This window comes from Zalophus californianus, chromosome 12 (genome assembly GCF_009762305.2).
Source record: "Zalophus californianus isolate mZalCal1 chromosome 12, mZalCal1.pri.v2, whole genome shotgun sequence".
Lineage (NCBI taxonomy): Eukaryota > Metazoa > Chordata > Mammalia > Carnivora > Otariidae > Zalophus > Zalophus californianus.
The window spans coordinates 41,737,652-41,758,413 of NC_045606.1; the positions used below are offsets into that span (position 1 = coordinate 41,737,652).

A 20,762-nucleotide genomic window follows, 5' to 3' on the forward strand; every position below is an offset into this window, starting at 1 on the left:
ATATGGCAATTTCAAAGACCAGCAGAAAAATCAATGTGCCTGGATCACAGGGAGCAAAATTGAAGGAACATATTGCTTAAAAACTCTGTGTGCAATACTAAGAATTTTGGATTTATTTTGAGTGAAATAGGGAGTGGGAGCAGTTTTAAGTAGACACATCATGTACTATGGTTTTCATTTCAAAAGCATTGCTGTGTCCCTTGTGTTGAAAACAGATACTAGGAAAGAAAGAGAGGTCAGGGAGATGAACCAGAATAGTTGTTAGCAAACTACAGCCCATAGATCAAATCTGGCCAACTTCCTGTTTTAGTAAATAACATTTTATTGAAACAAAGCCACATTCATTCAATTGCATATTGTTGATGGCTGCTTTCACAATGTGGCAGAGTTACATAGTTGTAATGGGGACCTGATGGCCTGCAGTATCTAAAACACTTACTGTTTTTTTTTTTAAGATTTTAATTATTTATTTGACAGACACAGGGAGAGAGGGAACACAAGCAGGGGGAGTGGGAGTGGGAGAAGCAGGTTTCCCGCGGAGCAGGGAGCCCGATGTGGGGCTCGATCGCAGGACCCTGGGATCATGACCTGAGCCGAAGGCAGACGCTTAACGACTGAGCCACCCAGGCACCCTTACTATTCAATGCTCTGCAGAGAAAAGTGCACACTTCTGAATTAGAAGTAATTGTGAGAATCCAAGTGAGTGGTAATGGTGGCTTGTATCAATGGTGGTAGAAGTAGCAGAGATAATGAGAAATATTCAGACACTGCAAATATTTTGAAGATAGAAACAAAAGAATGTGCTGAAAGAGAAGAGGTATAAGAGAAGAAAAGTACTCGTGAATGACTTCTTATTTTTTGGTTTAGGCAATGGGAAGGACAGACTGTTTTTTGAAAGATTGTGGGAAGGACAGGTTTGGAGGTTAGGCAGTACAGGTCATGAGTTTAGTCTTTGGGATGGCTAACACATCACAATAGTTGTCCCTGTTTGGTAGCCAGTAAAACATCTAGAGTTCAGCAGAGAAGTCTGAGCTGGTGTTATAAATTTACAAGTTTTCAGCTTACAAAATTCATGGATGAGATCATAGGACAGTAGTGGTATAGAAGAAAGAAGTTTTAAGCTTAGAACTGAGGCTTGGGCCTTTCTAGGTTTTTGGGGAGGTCATGGTGGTATTTTAAACTAAAAGTGGAATGAGAAGGAGCAGCTAGTAAAATGGGGAGAGAAAGGAGAACACATAAATCCTGATGATCAGTGAAGTGTATATCAAGGAGACCATCATCAGCCATATTAATACTGCTGGTCGTTCAGATAAGCTGAGGATAGAGAATTTATTATTGGCTTTGAACAATGTGGAGATAGTGATAACCTTGAGGGAAGTTTTGGTGGCGTATGCAGTGAAATACTGATTGGACTGCATTCAAGAGAGACTGGGAAGAAAGGAACTAAGAACAGCTTATAAAGGAGATGTTTAGAAGCTTTCCTCTATGCGAGAGCAGATGAGGTAGCAGAAGGATGTCGTATTGAGGATTGCTTTTTTCCCCCATTTTTTTAAGATGGGAGAAATAGCAGAATGTTTATATTTTCTTGGGATAATTTAGTCAAGAGGGAAAATAATAATATCCGAGAGAAAGAAAAATTTCTGGAGTGATGTGTTTGAGCAGGTGTACAGTGAAGGGATGTCCTTCAATGAAAGCACAGGTTGTTCATTCAGAGTAACAGAAGGGAAGGCAGAGTGTGTAAGCACAGATAAAAATAGGTGAAGAGATAAGATTATAGCAGTTTGGGACTTTCTCTTCTGATTGCTTCTTTTCTTTCTTTCTTTCTTTTCTTTCTTTTTTCTTCCTTCCTTCCTCTCTCTCTCTTTCTTTCTTTCTTTCTTTCTTTCTTTCTTTCTTTTGCACAGGAAGCAAGGTCAACAAGCTAAAGGGCTAAGATTCACAACAAACATAAATTATAACAATATTGTAAAATGAAAATATTCTAAATAGCCAACTAGAGGATAATAGTGAGATAAATAATCGTTTGAAATTTCAGTAAATGGACTGTGGTACAACCATTAAAATAATTTTCTAATATGTTTAATAACATGAAAAAAATCCCATCAAACAATATTTGTGGGAAAAGAAGACTGCGACTCTTTATGTTCTAGACTATCATCATCACAGTTTTACAAGTTGTATAGATATTAAGATTCCAAAGTCACAGTACTAGGAAGTGATGGCCTGGATTATACCTCAGGTCTATCTGATTTTAAGCTGATTACCACACAGCTTAAATTTGCATTTTAAGTACCTGCATCACAGAGTTAATTGAAATTTAGCCTTTATTTTTTTTAAATAAAAGCGATTACAGAGATAAGTTTCCTCTATCTTCTACTTGAGTAATTATTTCAACTGCTATATGTAACTTCTTATATAGACTAATTTCATTTCTTTCTAATGTTCCAGGTCATCACTTTGACCTACTGAGTTTTTATGAAAGTTTCTTTCTGTCATTCAACACCTGAGCTATATACCTTTGTCAACACATTCATTAGCCAGCTCTTTGTCATTTGTAAATTTAAGTGTTCCAATGAAGTCTTCGTGTAAATCACCAATATCTGCAACATGGTAATTCATTCTTTGAAAATAGTATATAAATTGATAGAATTATGTGAACTTCTTTGAATGATGCAGGAGACCTTATATAACTAGATAGAATGAATAGAGTAGAATAACTAAATAGAATGAATTTTAGGTGTAGGTGAATCAGGAAACAAAACCCAAATTTATTGTGGATCACTCCTCTCTGATGATTTCTTTAGCAAAAATGGTTTCAAGTTTCAGGTTTAGCCTCAAAAGACCTTTTTAGGTTTTCTCCACACATGTTACTTAGCCTTGGCCTCTAGCAGCTAGCACTTAAATGAACTTAACTGGTTCCATGACCATAAATAATATTTGCCTACATGCTGATGACTACTGAATTCGTATCTTCAGTCCAGATCTCTTCTCTGAGCTTCAGTCACACATATTCAGCTGTGTTTTGGATATCTCCCTAGAGTAATTTGAACATAATACATTAAAAACAGATGATTTGAGATTTTTTCCACATCTACTGTGAGATGAAGAACATTCTCAGCAGACTGTCAACATTCCAGGAAATGTCAACATCAGTCTGAAAGGACACAGGGTTATTTTCAAGGACCAAGGAGGAACTCTGCTGAAGGACTTCCATTGTATCAATGTAGAAGTCAGTCTCCTTGGAATGAAAAGAGGCTACATTTTGACAAATGGCGGGGAAAGAGAAAGGACCTGGCTACCGTTCACACTATCTCTAGTCATGTATGGAACATGATTAAGGGCATCACTGTGGGTTTCTGTTATGGGACAAGATTTATGCCACTTCCCATCAACCCTGTTATTTAGAATGGACCTTTTGTTAAAAATTAGAAATTCCTTGGTTGAAAAATACACACTCACAGGGTTCAGATGAAGTGGGGCATCACTTATTCAGTCTTTCAAGTCCAGAAAGATGAATTGATTCTTGAAGAAAATGACATTGAACTTGAATCAAATTCAGCTGCTTTGGTTCAGCAAGACACAACAGTTACAAACAAGGCTATTAGAAGAAATTTGGATCCTATCTATACCTCCCAAAAAGGAAAAGTTCAACAGACTGATGAATAAGGTTTAAGAGTTGTCCAATATAGAAAAAACAAAATGCTGGATGATTCCTAGGACCTACTTGTGATATTTTAAAGATACAGTGAGGGGTGCCTGGGTGGCTCAGTCGTTAAGTGTCTGCCTTCTGCTCAGGTCATGATCCCAGGGTCCTGGGATGGAGTTGCTATGTCCGGCTCCTTGCTCAGCAGGAAGCCTGCTTCTCCCTCTCGCACTCCCTCTGCTTGTGTTCCCTCTCTCGCTGTGTCTCTCTCTGTCAAATAAATAAATGAAATCTTAAATAAGATACAGTGAAAGACCTCTATTAAAAAAAAAACAGCAAAACAAAACAAAACACACAAAAAAACAAACCAACCAGATCAACTGATTTCCTTGTCCACCTGTAAAATATTCTCCATTTTTATACTGGCACCATCATTTGCTCAAGACAGAAATCATTCTTAATTACTTTCTTTCTAAATTATAATTGCTCAATAAACAATTCTAGTTTTTCTTCCAAAATACATGTCTATTCAATGTATTCTTCTGTCTTCCCTGCCACTCCCCCACCCAACCCCCACCCATCTCTATTCCTAGAACAGCTTTCTAATTAGTTTGAGCATTGGGGCGCCTGGGTGGCTCAGTTGGTTAAGCGTCTGCCTTCAGCCCAGGTCATGATCTCAGGGTCCTGGGATCTAGCTCTGCATTGGGCTCCCTGCTCAGCAGGGGGAGCCTACTTCTCCCTCTCCCTCTGCCGCTCCCCGTGCTTGTGCTCTCTCATGCTCTCTCTCTTCTGTCAAATAAATAAATCTTTAAAAAAAATTAAAAAATATTAATTAGTCGGAGTGTTTTTCTATTCCTTTATTTTATTTCCCCACAAAACAAATATTTTTTGAAAGATCATTCATGATCACACTATACTTCTCTATTTAAAACTTCTCAGTAGCTTTCTGTTGTGCTGGAATAAATCTGAAAAACTCTTTGACTCTTGTCTGGATTTCTACCCATCAGGCTTCCCCTCACTTTTTCTTCAGTTGAGTTGTTCTTCTTTGTCTGCTTTGAAAACATGGAAGTTTTCTACCCTGAGAGTCTTTGTATCCACTCCCAGCTCTGCCTGGAGCACTTTCCCATGATTCTTATTTTTTAGATCTCAGATGAAGTGTCACAAACCAAGACAGGTGTTTCCTGACCATCTTGTCTGGAAGATTTCCCACTTTGAACTTCTGTTTTCCCTCTCTAGAAATCTGCTTATTTCTCCTACAGTAACTCCCATAGCCTTTGGGTATCTTGTTTATCCATCTGTTTCATTGCTTATTTTGTGTCTCACCAATTTCTCATATTTTGTCACTGAAACCCAACTGCCTGTCACATTAGATTAATAATAAATAATTTTTGAATGAGTAGATGAATATACTATTTCCCTTCCTTGAGGAAACAATAATTCACTTACAGAGTTTATAAATCCATTAGTTTTCATGTAGAGTCAATTGCTATTTAGATTACAGGTGATAATTGCCTTCTTAACACGTTCACATTCCCTACTTTTAGCATGAAAGAATTCTGTTTTAAGCAATTTCTAGAGCCCTTTGGTATATCAGACTTCTACATTTTTTTGTCTTCCTTCTCCCTGAATAATTCCAATGGATATTTATAGGGAAAACACTTAGCTGGATACCCCCAACTGTTTCTCATTTTCACTCAGGTTCTTACCTCTAGGTAGATGCTTTTCCTGTTTTAACCACCTCTGAGCAATTTTAACGCTGCGCAAATCAAAATGCAAATTTTTAAAGCCAAAGAGGTTTCTTTATCCTACTTCCACCATTTGCACAGCCTGTCTACATATATTTGTAGAAGGTAGTAAAGATACGACAAAAAATGAGTTTGAGTCAGGGGGAAAAGTGTTTAATCCAGAAAGCTCATCTCAAATGACTAAAATCACAGCATGAGTCAGTGCATTTATTAAGATGCTGCATAGCCAGCTAAAATAGATCATATTTTTATATCACCAACCATGCCTTTGGCAAATAAACATGACCATAGCCACACAATTTTAATTTTAGAGATGCCATTTCCAAACTTTCAGTGATCTTTAACACAAATTCCAGAATCCCACAGAAAGACATGATCAGAAGTTATATCATGTTATATCACAGACTTCTGCAATACATGTCATCAAAATTAAATTGTCTTTGGAGATTTACTGAATTGATGCATAGCATATCAACTTGACTATCCTTCTGTATCGCAGAGAATATAAGCAATGTTTCCTTTTGGATTCTGCACCAGTCTGATGGGCCAAGTGGGCAGTCAGAGCCCACTGTTGATCAATATACTGGCCCATATTACCCCATGTTATACTTCCCTGGAGTTAGAAAACATGCTTACTTTCACAATCTCATTTAACCTTTGATCTATCAACAGGCACTCAAGGACATAAAGACCTTGTATTAGTCAGGGTTCTTCAGGGAACTAGAACCAACTATGTGTGAATATGTGTGTGTGTATAATTGAATATAGTATACAGTGACTTATGTAATTGAATATAGCATTGAATATTATTATTGAATATATATCAAATAATATAATGTTGACTATATTGTGTATATATGGAGATCTTGGCCCCAGAAAAGGGAAGAGCAATTTGTAAACCAAGGAGAATGCAAATGAAAAGAGCCATTCCCTCTGCCAGAGGGAAGCTGGTTAGGGAAGGACAGAAAGAGAAGGAGAAACCATTCTCCTTGTCCCTCCCTTCTCTCCTGCTCCATCTACAACATCGTAATTCTAGCAATAGAAACACCAGATAAATTTTCAGGAGCTCTAAAACAAGAATGTTTGTTTCTCACTTTCCTAGTTACATATTAGAAAAATTTCAAGGTTCCCTTAGAGGGAGTGCCATTTACAACATGTGGCCACCCAAGTGGTATCTAAGGTAGTAGCATAAGCACTTGAAAAAGGGCAAGAACAGACTTCCCATTTTCCCTAGGACTTCCTAGTTTTCTTTTAGGCCTTAGAAAAGGAGGTGGCAGATAGCTGGGATATGGTCTGACTCGCCAAAGTCATGCCAAAGAATATCCAGTTGGGTAAAAGAGCCTAGAGAAGGGGAAGGATGGGGAGCAGTGATGCCTCTGCAGTATCCACAATGCCTGAGGCTGCAGAGAGGGTGCCTGGTTGGGGTCTGAAGACCACTAAATGTACCACTTGGCAGAGAAGTAGCCTGTCTAGCCAGACTAGGGAAGAGCGTCATTAGCCTGACAAATCAGGAAACAGGTTATAGGTTTCACCCACTATAAACATCAGCAGCTGTTGTCAGTTGGGCATTGGAGCAAGAGATACTGCACTGGAGCCCAGGATATTTCACAAGAACCTATACACAGGGAAATTAAAGTCAGAGTAATGGCCAATATCATCTCTGCGGAGTATGTACTATGAGAAAAGGGTGGTATAGAAGAGAGCTCTGAATTTGAATCAAGGGTACCAAAGAATGAAAGAAAGAAAGAAAGAAAGAAAGAAAGAAAGAAAGAAAGAAAGAAAGAAAGAAAGAAAGAAAGAAAGAAAGAAAGAAAGAAAGAAAGAAAGAAAGAAAAAGTATTCTGAGTAAGGAGTGTCCAACTGTATTGACTGCTGCTGACTAATGATGAAAAATCTGCATTGGACTTGGAATTTGGAAGTTATTAGTGCCCATAATAAAAACAGATTTTATGAAGGGATTAATCAAAGACAGTGCAGGAGCTGTTGAGTAACTGAGAAAGTGAAGGATGAATAAGGAAGTAGAGGTAGCAGCTATAGTCCTTTCAATAAATTTGACAGTGAATGTGAGAGAAATCAGGTAATTCTTGGAGAAGAAAGTAGAGTAAGACAAGATTGTTTTTTGTTAGTTTGTTTTAAGGCAGAATCCTGAGCATATTACATTGTTTGGAGGGAAGAAATCAGAACATTGAGAGAGTAGGTAGTATTCCCCATAGACTCTGAGTTGAGCTGGAAATGAATCATAGCCTTTATTTTGCAAATAAAAAACCTGATGCTTTACACTAACTGGCTTGTTGAAGGACACAGAGCTGGGTGATCCATCTGGGCAAGAAGCAAGGCATTTTTACTTAGTCTTTTTCTCTTCTTTTATTATATTGAATATCTTCTTATGCATTATATTGAATATGTTCATATGCACACTGGTGGATGCTGGGACTGCTTAAATGGCCTCTAATACTCCATTCCACTTACCTTGAATTCATACTACTGAGGATTCCAAAGTAACACCTGAAGTTTTCCTGATCTTTGAATATGAGGGAGTCATAGTTGTAACTGTTGTTGCTGTTTTGAATTTCTTGGTGCTGTTTTTTTCTAAGCATGGAGGGCTGCAGTTTTGTCTTTTGTAATCCTGAGGGAAAGCAAAAGAGGACGCTCAAATGAGGGAAGATAAAACACCTGTAGTCTTGGACAATGGGTAAAAGGGGATGAATGACTTTTCCAGTTCTTGGTGTTGGGTCAACCAAAGAGCAAAATTCTTTACCCTTTTCACGAGTTTGAAGGAAACTGCAGTGGTCTTTTCTAAATGTAAGGGAATTGGAAGGAGAATGGGATTGACATTATTGGCACCAATTTTTAATATAAACTAATAAGAGCTAACATTTATTAAGTCCTGGCCGTGTGCCACCACATTAGGGTGATAGCACTCAAGTATTTCACTGGATCCTTACAATTTTCTTAGGTACAAATGTTTCCTTCATAGGAGTGGAGACTAACTGATTTAAGATCCTCACTCTACCACTTAGAAGTTATGTAACTTTTGGTCAGTTATTTAACCTCTTGTGCTTCAGAGTCCTTATCCATGAAATTTGAATGGTGATGATAAACCCTTTTTCATGGGGTTATTATTAGGAGCAAATAAGTTGACATTTCTAAGAGTTTAGAATATCAAAATGAGCAATACCTAAGTGTTTGTAAAATAAAATAAATATCTGATTTAAAGCACATATTCCTTCCATTCTATCAGCCCAGAACTACATATCAATTTCCCGACTCTCTTGTTGGAATTGGTAATGTATTTTTCCAGAGGGAAATAAGCAATTATAATTCTTATAATAGTATAATTCAAATAGATCATAGATTAAATACAATTTTGTGGACTAAAACACTAATGACCACGCATCATAGTAGGACCTGGAATATATTTTCTTATAGAAACAAAAACAAGTATCAAAGAAATCTTTCTTGTGGAATGGGTTGGAGATTGCTTGTTGATTACGTATAGGAAATGGAAAAAAAAAGATAATACCTTCCAGTTAGTTCTTAGCGAGATAGGTTCTCCATTCCTATTCACCTGGTTCAGTTCAATTATTTAATAGCTGGAAGTACACTTAGGAACCACAACAGAAGATTATCTGAATGTTAAGTGAAAGAGCAGGGATGGAAGGGCTAACTACTGCTCCATGAAATTTTACCCTCTAGTCATCACTGAATTGTATGTTCAGTGGTTTCCGAGTAACTACGGTCATTTGAACTTGCATTAGACTATCATTTTGGTGGGGTTTTTTGCTGGTTTGTTTTGTTTTGTTTGGACTGTTGACAACACCTATTTTCCATAAAACCCAGAGATTCCACTGCTTCAGCCAAGTTTGTAACTGTCTTTTATGATTCCTGTTGTCCTTACCAGTTGAGTTCCTATATGCGAAAATGCTTTGAAAAATAAAAAGCACTACAAAATGTAATATTTACTTTTATCGCACTGTTGTTCTTTTCTACATTTAAGAACTCTAGTGGGATAAGAGGTACTGAGTTTACTCTGAATTACTCTGAAAGTAGCAATCAGCTTGAGAAATTACCAAGCCTTGAGAAATGGGATGGTTTTCCTGCTTCTGAACTGTTTCGACTGAGGGTACTATGAAGGTCAGGAGAAGAAAGAAAGAAGAAACTGGTTAAGACAATAAGCAGAAATTCAAATGTATGAAGTATGCTTTTATCTTCTGGAAAATCTCTAAAATACCCAACACATGTTCAATAACTCCCAATAATAATTCCTAAATGTCTGATTTGGTAGTATATAGATGAGTTAAACATACATCGTTTTTTTTCACTGAAATACTGAATAGAATAATTTCATTAAAAATAAATTCCATAGTATATAAATTTTATACATCATTGCCCAAGAATAAGAACACATTAACAACATGAATGAATTAGTCATATTCGTGACTTATTTTCAGAAATCAATGTATTTTAAGTTTCTGCACATATGCATTCTCTCCAAACAAAATATAGTGTGCTCTTAACAGTTTACTGTGTACATGAGTATACTTGGAGTGAGTAAGGGCAGTATGTTGTTACCTTCCGTTTTCGCTTCTAGTTTACATTCCACCCTGAGGGAGGAGAGTGGTATAGGGGTATTTATTTCCCAAAGTGTCTCTCTGTTAGTGGGTGATCAGTTGACTGTGCCCCTATAGGAAAGGCTGACTTCCATCAGGAGGCCCTCTCCTTACAGGTGTTCTCTTTAGGTTCCAGGAATATCTTTTTCCCATTGCGTCTTTAGACCTATACGGTAGTACTTTTTTTCTGTTATTACTCGCCTCAGTGTATTACACTATTTATTGATAATGTCTTTATACCTTGACACACTCTTGGAAATAATCCCTTTAGTAAAACCTCAGATTACCCCCATTTAAATGATCCATCTGTTTTCTGACTGATCTGTTTGTGTGTGTGTGTGTGTGTGTAAGAAATGGATTCCCCAGAGTACTGAGTTTTGGGGTAAAATCTTCAATGCCACATCTTCTTTTCTTGCAATAGCTCCTGTTGGTCTCCCTGCTTCTACCCTTGTTCCAGTAAAGTCTATCTTCAACAGAGGAACCAGAATGATCTTGCTAAAATGTAAGAAAGATTAGATCATATCTCTGCTCAAAGCTCTTGCAGGGCTTCAGATCTAAAAGTTGAAAACATCTCCTTGGCTTTAGAACCGTAGCAATCTTCCCCAGTCCACGGCTGTCTTGCCCCTGCTGTAATCTCCCTTCCTAGCAACTCTGTCATATATTCCCCTGCTCTAGGCCTTTCACTGTTTCTTAAGGACACCAGGCATTCTCCCCATGGAGGATTTCAGCACTTGCTATTTCTACTGCCAGTAATGCCGTTCTTCCTCATGGCTCCTTCGCTCACCAATCAAATTTTAGCGTCTAAATTTGGGCTTTCCTGAACACCCGATTTAAATGAAACGCCATCCTGCTTTAAGCTTCCACACACAGGGTGTTATTTTTTTCTCCAAAGAATTTACCGCCAATTAACATTTATTTTATGTCATTTTTCCCTTAAAAATGCATAAAAATTGGTTTATTTTTGTTTGCCCCTGTACTCTGAATGCCTAGAACAGAGACTTACAATTAGTAAGAACTTACTACATAGTGATTGAATGAATGAATGGGTACAGATTACGCACTGGAGTTCAGTCACATTTTATTCAGGTCAGAGTGATTTTAATTATAGCATAATACTAATTAAACTAATTAAATTCAATCATCTAAGAAATTATTGAAACTAACAGTTCTATGCTGAAAATTTTTGTGCTCCTGATACTTACATCTTTTTAATATACACAAATAGGCTAATTACAAGTCTTAATTTACTCTTAAATCAAGATTTGAAGATAATGTAAGCCAAGTGAATCAGTAGACCTAGATTTCTGAACTAGCTCTACTAGTAACTTATATTGCATAACCTAAAGCAGAATTGCTTTAATTTCTCTGTGTTCCATTTTCCTTAGCTGTAAAACTAGGGAGGATTAGATGATTCCTAAGTTTTATTCTTCCTTTGAAATTCTGAGAGGTGGTTATATAAAATACCTTTTGAATCTGTGTTTATATATTTTAAAATGTCACCTGAAATTATAGTGTAGTCAATGCTAAGTATTACTGGTAAGTGATATCTACAGGAAGCACATAGAACTTGTCTTTTATCTTTTTTGTTAACAATGTATCACTAAATCTCTTTCCGGAAGATAAAAATAGATACAATATTCAGAAGACCAGTGATCTCAGATAACTATTGATTGGGACCAAAGTATAATTTTTAGTTAACTATTTTCATTAGTATAATGAGAATATATGAAATGTAAATGAACTATGTCATGACAGACAAAATATATCAGAATGTCAGATTATATTGCAATAAATATTTTTGCCTTTTGTATTTCTAGAAAATTACTGAGTACCATCTCACAGATTTTCAAATCTAAGCAAAGACTTTAAATGATCTTAAATGAGTAGTTTAAATTGAAGATGAACCTTTTATATTTGACATATTTTTCACCTTTAGGATTCAAACTTAACTCCTGAGAAATTCATGCAAAATGTATAGAAGTCTCCAGATGGTTCTCTTTATCTATTTATGGATCTGAAAATATGATGCCACAAATTTCTAAATTTTTCTCAGTGCCGGTATTGTGCCAACACAGCAAAAATCAGATGCTATTTATCACTTTTGAATTTTCACCACCAGAAATGTTATTAATTTTAATGAAAAATCGTGTTATACCTTGCATGGAGTTGACCTTTTGAGCTCTCAGACAAAATGTACTATATAACCATAAGGTGGTATTATTGTTATTTGGAAATGAAATAGAATTTTTTATCCTGTTGTAATAGCATGATAGACAAAAGTATTTGTATCTCTTGTAATTTTTTTCTCTGTGAAAAATGTTAAGTCCAGTATTCGTTTTGGGAATAAATATTTCCTACATATTTATATGCACATTTTCTTTGAAATTACTGGTAAGTAAAATCAATAAAAATACACAATTATTTGCATGCTTCCAGCAGGTAGCTAGAAATCATTCTTTTCTTACATTCATTGTCTTATCTGCCTCAATTGTTTTAAAAAAAAATCTGAACTAAAATCATTAGTTATTAATATACCCAACCCTATAAATGTCTTTTATCCTCCTACAAAATAATATTCTTATCCTGCAGCAATTCACCTTGATTAGGAAACTGAAACAAATTCTCAACTGAGTAAAAGATACAGTGTCTGCTCCTCAGACATTTGGACAGTGGAAGATTCTTTTGTTTGGAAAACAAAGAACTCACAACTTGTAGCCTCTTATAGCTTGATGATATTTGTTTCCGTCATGCCATTTTACTTATTGCCCAGTACATAAGAGAATGCTTTCTACTGGCTTCAGACATGGTCTCATAATGGGCACCGTTCAAAGAAAAGGCTCTCTACATGCATCACAATTTCTTCCTTGCTGCTGCCGTTTCATATGCACTTAGATGATACATCCATCCTCGTTAGGAACCACTCTTCTTTATGGACAGAGTATTCCCAACAATCAATCAAGCCAGTTCTTCTCTTGGATTTAAAATATCCTCACAACATTCATTCTCACCTTTTCTCTTTCTGTGGTTCCCAATTAACACCATCTTTGCTTTTCTCTTTGTTTTGTTTGTTTAGACCGGTGCCTCCTACCTTTATTTATGCTAATAGAATGTAACAGATTTCATGCGTAGGAGGAAGCAGCTGATACAAAAGGCCATATTAGGAGAGGGCATTGCCAAATACTGGATTTAAAAATAAATGGAATCCTCAAATAGCAGCTCTTTTAAAAAAAAAGTATGTATTATTATTGCTAGTAACATAGACAATGACTATTTTATACTTCTAGTCATCTACAATTCAATATTTATAAAGCACATTTCTGCTTTTCATGAAGCTTAAATATTCTAGGACGATTATTTTTATAATTTCACAAGGGCCTTCTCAAAGAAAGTACATTGCAAGTTACAAAATAACCTGATGTGGACAAGGAAATGATGACACATGCATTTGAGAGATTGTGTGATATAGTAGAGTAAAAGTAATGAAGGGATAGCAGACATGGGTTGCATTTTGATGTGGGTCACTTGCTATATTTGTGATTGGGCAAATTCTGTGGTCCCTATGTTCTTTAGTTTTCATACCTAGCAGTGAAAGAAATTCATCTTTGATTGAATGGAGCTGCTCCACCTTTTATGTTATTTGAGGATTTATTGATAATGTTTGTGAAAGCACTTCAAAAGATAAAATGTTTTAAGATATTATCTTTAAACATCATTTAAAACTCCGCATTCCTGTTTATAGACCACCACGAAATCACTTTCTTTTCTCTCCACATTTGTAAAAATTGCTTCCCCTTTTATAAGAATATAAACAGTTGAAAACTCCTTCTCATGACCTCCATAAGTCCAGGTTCTCTCTCCTTTTATCTATTGATTTTTGTTGTTATTATCAGATTTTGTGTCAACTGTCTCATGCCACTTTTAAAAATCCCTAAATGATAGTGTCACCAATAATTCATTACAAAGCTACCCATGCTTGGCTGTCAATTTCAAGATAGTCACACCAATTCCACTACATTTTAATGCATGTGTCTCAAAATAGCCCTTTCTAAAGCTTGTGATCCACTAGGTTGAGGCCTAATGCTCATTTCCTATGCAAAGATAACTTTTTTTTCTCACTCAAATTATCCATAGGTAGGCCAATTCCTTATAATAGCTCCATTTTCCTGATCACTAACTTTAGGTGACGTCACATCTTGTTTACTGGACTACAGCCCCTACTACTCCTACTACTACTACTTGTTACTACTCTGTCTTACTTTTTCATCTATAAAACAGGGATGGAAATAATAGTACCTCAAGTTTTTTTATTTGGATTTAGATAATAAGTAAAAAACAATGTATATAAATTTTTTGAAGGAAGGAGCCATATGGTATTTTGTGTATATTTGTATTTTCCCCATAATATTTAACACTAAAGCAGTTTTCTGCCTATGTACATAGTGTTTATCCATTGAGGGCAGGGAGTGCCAGAGAGTTAATATATTAATATATTCATGTGCTCATAGATATAGATATGTGTGTATATATATATACACACGCACATGTATACATACTTTTTGTTTAATTTCCTACTTTTTAATAAGCAGTTCTGAGAGATTACCATTCAAAAGAACTCTGAGAGGTAGATGTTACTATCCTCATTTCACAGATGAAGAAACTGTGGCTTCAAGAGTTTATAACTTCCTTGGAATTACTCAGCTAAATAGTGCAGAACAGGATTCCAAATACAAGTTCTTCTCTCATAAGTAAGTGCTTCTTACACCACTTCATCTGCTTGCCAGACACTACTTAGCCAAAGATAATGGGGTTGTAATTTAGATTAGCCTCCCCTATCTATTCCTCTTTCCCACTCCCAAGCCTGAGAGGAATCCCTTCATCAACTATTTTGATTGGATGAGACAGGAAACTTTTCCCACCTTGGAACCCTGAGCAGGGTATGGCGCTTTCATTCTGCACTCTGAGAACATGTATGACTTCCTCCACATTAAACCTAGCGATCAAATGTCTTTGAAATACTCTTCTCCCCATTCAAGCATTATTAAGTTTCAGTAAGTTTCCTCTCTCATGAATTGAGTAAAGACAATAACTCCTTGAGAATGCAAGAATCCCTTCATCTCAGTTTAGGTATGTTTTAACAATATTCATGAAATTCTATTATGTTATTGTATTGTGACATAAAACTGGCACCAGTTATGTCAAATGTTCACAAATGAAAATTATGATGACACAGTAGCTTCTTCTGGCCCATGATATTCTTAGTATTTTAGAAGTGAGTGTGTTTCCCTAGATTATTCATAAATTATTACATCATTGTACTCAATAGAGTCACATTTACAGTGCATTTCAGGTAGAAAGTTCTTGCATTCCTGGCTGCCCATTTCCTGAAACTTAATAGTTATTCACCTTAATCCTGTAAGTTCAATGTTCTGTAAAGTAAATTTACTTCAAATGAAGAATATTTTTCTATAAACATCCATGTGTATCATTTTCATTCTCTGGTGAGTTTGACTTTATTGCTCTAAGCAAATACTCCTTGATGTCATTTTTAAAATATTTCTGAAGAAACAAAGATGGCTTTGAACATGTTTTCATTTTCCCCCTTTTACTGAGATTATAATGCTTTTGAACAGTTCTCAAATGAATTTCACCTTTCCTTTTTGTCTATTTCAAAAAAAGGAAGGCTTTGAAGAACAGTTTTTTTTTTTCTTTTTTAATACATCTAAAGCTTCGGTTACACATAACTGAAATTTCTATTTAATACTTTAGATTTTCACTGGGAATAGCCTATGCTCAATGGAGACAGAGGGAAACAAACCTATTAGTCGTCACTCCTATTCTCCATGGGAGCTCATGTCCCAGTCAGCTGTCACCCTCGCTTCTCTGAACACAACAGGGATACAGCAGAGTCCCAATTCAAGCAGAATTCGGGGTGGGGTATGGGGACAATCAGTATGCATAAAGTTGGTGCCATTTGCTCTTTATTTTCATGAGTTATAGGTTCATGAAAGAAATACTATGGGGGAAGAAAATGGGGGACATGAGAAGCCAAATTCTACTTTACCTCTTCTATGCCCTTCTAAACATATCTGACCAGGCAAACAAGGAGAATGATTTTACTCTTTCACTGTGGTGATTATCAAAAGCATGGGTCTGCTTTTTCGTTCTTCATTTTTATAAGAGAAACTGAAAATGTAAAAGCTATTTTCATAGAGTACAAGACTCACGCTATAGCTACCCTGTACTTTCTGGGAATAGCTTTCTGTTTTTCCTCTTTTTAAAAAATGTATTATTCAAGTTATATCTAAGAGTGTGAGTTCCATGGCAGTTCTACTTGGGCCTCTTATGTGCCAGCAGAATGTATTAACCAAGTCTTGATTTTAGAAATTAAAATATGATGGGCTATTTATTTATATTTTTTTAAAAAGAAATTACAAGTTACATGGGAATAAACCTTATAAATAGGACACTTGGGGCTAAATTTTAGACCTAATAATTTTAAATTTGAGTTGAATGATGACAGTACTTCACACAAATACATGGCAATGTAAAAGTAAAAGTTTCAGGGGTCCTAGTTTTCAATATTTAAATAAATCAAAACTTGCATTCATAAAACTAAAGATGGAATGTTGCAGATCTATGATACTGGCTACAGACAAGAGACTAAACGACTCCATAACATTTTAAAGTTGTGCCAGGGCCAGTGGCATCTTCCACTCACATCCATTCTTCTTGCTTCCTGTTATCAAACAAACAAATAAATAAAAATACTCTAATCATGTATCTTCTTGCTAATAAAATTTTCTGCATCTCCCTGTAATGCATAAATAAATTCCAAAGCTGGATCATGTACACTTGATTTACCTTTTTCATAATTTTGACTTACTCTTCTCCAAAACAAACCAAAACAACAAAAACAAAACAAAACACACACAAAAGAAAAACCAACCACACAAAAACCCTTCTACTATCAAATAGTTCTATTTGTTAGTGCCCGATATTTCCCCTTTGCATTAGCTTTACTTAAGCTAGAAATGCAATGTCTTAATACACACTTATGTCCAATATAAACACTCCTCATTATATATCTTCAATCACAGACCACTCTCTTCAAGTATATGTTCAAATACAACCTCAAACATAAAGCTATCCTAATCATCTCTGCCAGTTCATTCTTCTGAGCACTTGTTTTGTACCATTTCTGGTACTTACCCTATATGACCTAGTATATTTTGGTTTATATATTTACTCAATTATATTTTTAATTCTAGGAAAAAGGGCATCAAGATTTTAACATCTCTGAATTCCTCCAGCACTTAAAGTAAAGCCGTCTAGAAAAGATGTGGATCAAAGAATTAATTGCTCTTGAATGCCTCTGAATAGCTTGATTCCACTAATTATAAATGAAAGATAGTCTTATTGTTTTTTAATTTACAATTTATAATGCTTGCATACTATTAAAGTCCATTTAGAAATTTAGCCTTTTCAAAAAAAAATTACTGATTAATTTTATGGTCCTCCCTTTATAGTCTACATCTCCAATATAGTCCACAACACCTTTAACTCTTTTTAAATGACCCTACCATCTCACTTCATTTTTTCATTGACAACCTTTCAATGGATTCTTGTGTTTACAAGATTTCTACTTATCTTAAACAACCTTTCTGTCTTATAACTACTCTTATGCAGGTCTCCTTCTCCACCTCTTACTCTTCTGGCCTAGTTGGGCTTTTCATCTTCACATATAATTATTTTTACACCAAAGAATAGGACAAGAATGTTCTTTACACTATTATTATTTAACACTGTTCTGAGTTGCCAGCTAGTGTAATTATTAAAGAAGTTACCAGTTAATGTAATTAATAAAGAAGAAGAAAAAGGAGACATAGAAATTAGAAAGTCAAATGTAAAATGATTACCATCTGCAAATAATATGATTGTTCATTTGGAAATCCTGAAATAATCAACTGAATTTTTATGAAAAACAAAGAGAATTCAGTGATGTAGGCACAGAGTAATATAATTGCCTTCATATAAATTGTCTTTTTGTTTTGTTTATTTTTTATCAAGAGAAAAGTTGACATAATTCAGGTATACAACATAAAAATCTGTTATTTGTATATAGTGCAAAATGATCACAATGAATTTAATTAACATCCATCTTCATCCATAGTCACAGATTTTTTTTCAAGTGATGACAAATTTTAAGTTCTACTCTCAGCAACTTTCTAATATGCAATACACATTATTTTTTATTCTGTTTTTGAGAGAGAGAGCATGAGTGGTGGGTAGGGGCAGAGGGAGAGAGAAAATCTTAAGCAGGCTCCACAGAGCGCTCAATCTCATGACCCTGAGATCATGACCTGAGCTGAAATCAAGAGTCGGATGCCCAACTGACTAAGTCACCCAGGCACCCCTGCAATACAGTATTATTATAATCATTATGCTGTACATTACATTCCCATGACTTATTTATTTTATAATTGGTAGTTTGTACCTTTTGACCCCCTTTACCCATTTCCCCGACTCCCAAACCCCTGCCTCTAGCCACCACCAATCTATTTTCTGTGAGTTCTTTGTTTGTTTTGAAACAAGAATTTATAAAATATAGCAAAAGAAACATTTTTAGAACTTAAGTTTTTAAATTTGTATTATTTTTTTGAGTATAGTTGACATACAATGTTACGTTAGTTTAGGGGGGGAACATAGTGCGCTCACCACACATGTAGCCACCATTGCTCACCATGCAATGTTTTTACAATATCTTCGACTATATTCCCTATGCTGTAGCTTTCATGTCTGTCACTTGTTAATCCCATTACTGGAAGTCTGTATCTCCCACTCCCATTTTCACCCATTTTACCCACTCCCTACTTCCCTCCCTCTGATAACCATCACTTTAAAGAAATAACATTTTTTATAATAGCAACAGAATGACTTAAAAAAAAGAATAGTCAAGACCTAAATGCAGAAAAGTTTAAAACACTACAGAGATGCATGAAAGGATATTTTGACATATGGAAATCATATCATGTTCTTGCCAAGAAAGATAGGAAACCATAAAGATGTCAGTTCACCATGAGCTAATTTATACATTGAATTTGATCCCAATATAAATACTTGTAGGATAAATTTATGAAACTGAAAAGGCCGATGTAAAAACATATGTAGAAAAATGAGATGTTTTCCCCAGGGTCACTGTGGTGCCTTTGCCTGTGTTATGGTTTCACCCCATCCAAGCGAAACTCATCTTCCTATAGAACCAGGAAGACTCTATCTCTTTCAGGAAACTTTCTCCTCTACTCTCTACCCTCCACTCATTGTACATGTACTGATTCCTTCAGTCTTTATTCGACACTTTCTGCTACTCTTAGGCATGCCTCTTGTGACTATATTTCAATTCTCCACTAAATATTAAGCCTAGGTACATTGTCTTATGTATTTCTATATATCTCTAAGTGCCTATCCCAGCATCTCAGTAGGTTTTAGCAATTTGGAGTGGAAACTTTTATCTTGCTTAATTATGAGTTGTTTCTTTGATTTCTGTCTTTTAAAATGTCTCCCACGCATTGGCAGAGTCAATCTTAACCAAATTAAGCCCTAGGTTTAAAATATGCCACTCTGTTCCAGATGTTCTGAAGTGCTGTGTTGGGTAAAATTGGGCCTAGGAATCTGGGCATATGGTGTAGAAGTCTGGGGTTCAAACAACCCTGGCCACTGCATGGAAGAGTGGGTGCCTATTTTGGTCCTATCTCGTAAGCAGATACAAAACAGAAGCTTCTTTAATAAAGCCAGCCTCAAGTGGCTCCATGTTGCCTGGTATCATCTGGAAGTTAGAAAATGGGGAGGGAAGCTAGAAACTGAATTGAAAATGTGTGAAACTTAGTGTCAAAGAAGAGCAAAAAAGAACTGAAAACACAGAAAGGGAAATCTGGGCAGCCTTGCTCTAGCTCTGGAGTTCAGCTACTCAGTCCCCAATTCAGATTATGAATCAAGAGAGCGCAGAAGCAAAGATCAATTCATTCATTACATCCTGTTAGTTTTTAGTGTTGAGGCATCCTGCAGATATTCTTTCCTTTTGATTTTGTTAATTTTTACTTAATCTGCAGAGTTTAAGTGCTGTAGTCTTGCAATCTAATACCTAAGTAAACAGAGAGATATTATATTGCGAGTGGCAATTTTGGAGCCTGGCCTTTACGAAATTAGCAGACTTGAGTTTGAAATCTGATTTTTACCACTAGCTGATTGTATGATTGTGGGGTTTACTTAACCTATCCCACTGTCTCAACTAATAAAGGGAAGAATTAACCTCACTGTGAGAATTAGATGAGATTAGAATCCTTTTGTGAAAATGCTGAACACTTTGCCTTGACCCATGTATATCAATAAATATTAGCTTAAAGATGCAACCTTTATTTCTCTAAAGTTCAACACTATTCTAGTTCTCTTAAAAAATGAAAAATTGTAAGAGCAGGTGCCTTGCTTTTACTTGTCCCTAAAATTCATCAAAAATCTCTTTCATTGTTCAGAGCATTATATATAGTAGTAAATTTATTTACTTACTTACTTTATTAAATTTATTTAAGAGTCAAGCAAAATATTAATATCCCACTTTTTAACTAGAGTTTTCATCAGAATTTAAATTTGTAGGTTACTACAACTTTTGAATTACACTCAGCCGAATTATAATATCATTGTTTTCTCATGGCAATGAAATAATGGCAACCACTTAATTCAGGGTGGTGCCTAAAACAAAACAAATAGAAT

The 20,762-nt window shown here is 35.6% G+C and overlaps 1 pseudogene; it reads left to right on the forward strand.

Annotated features, from left to right (window-relative positions):
- The first annotated feature begins 709 nt into the window (after nt 1–709).
- Nucleotides 710–3,666, forward strand: LOC113911096 (annotated as a pseudogene).
- The last annotated feature ends 17,096 nt before the right edge of the window (nt 3,667–20,762 follow it).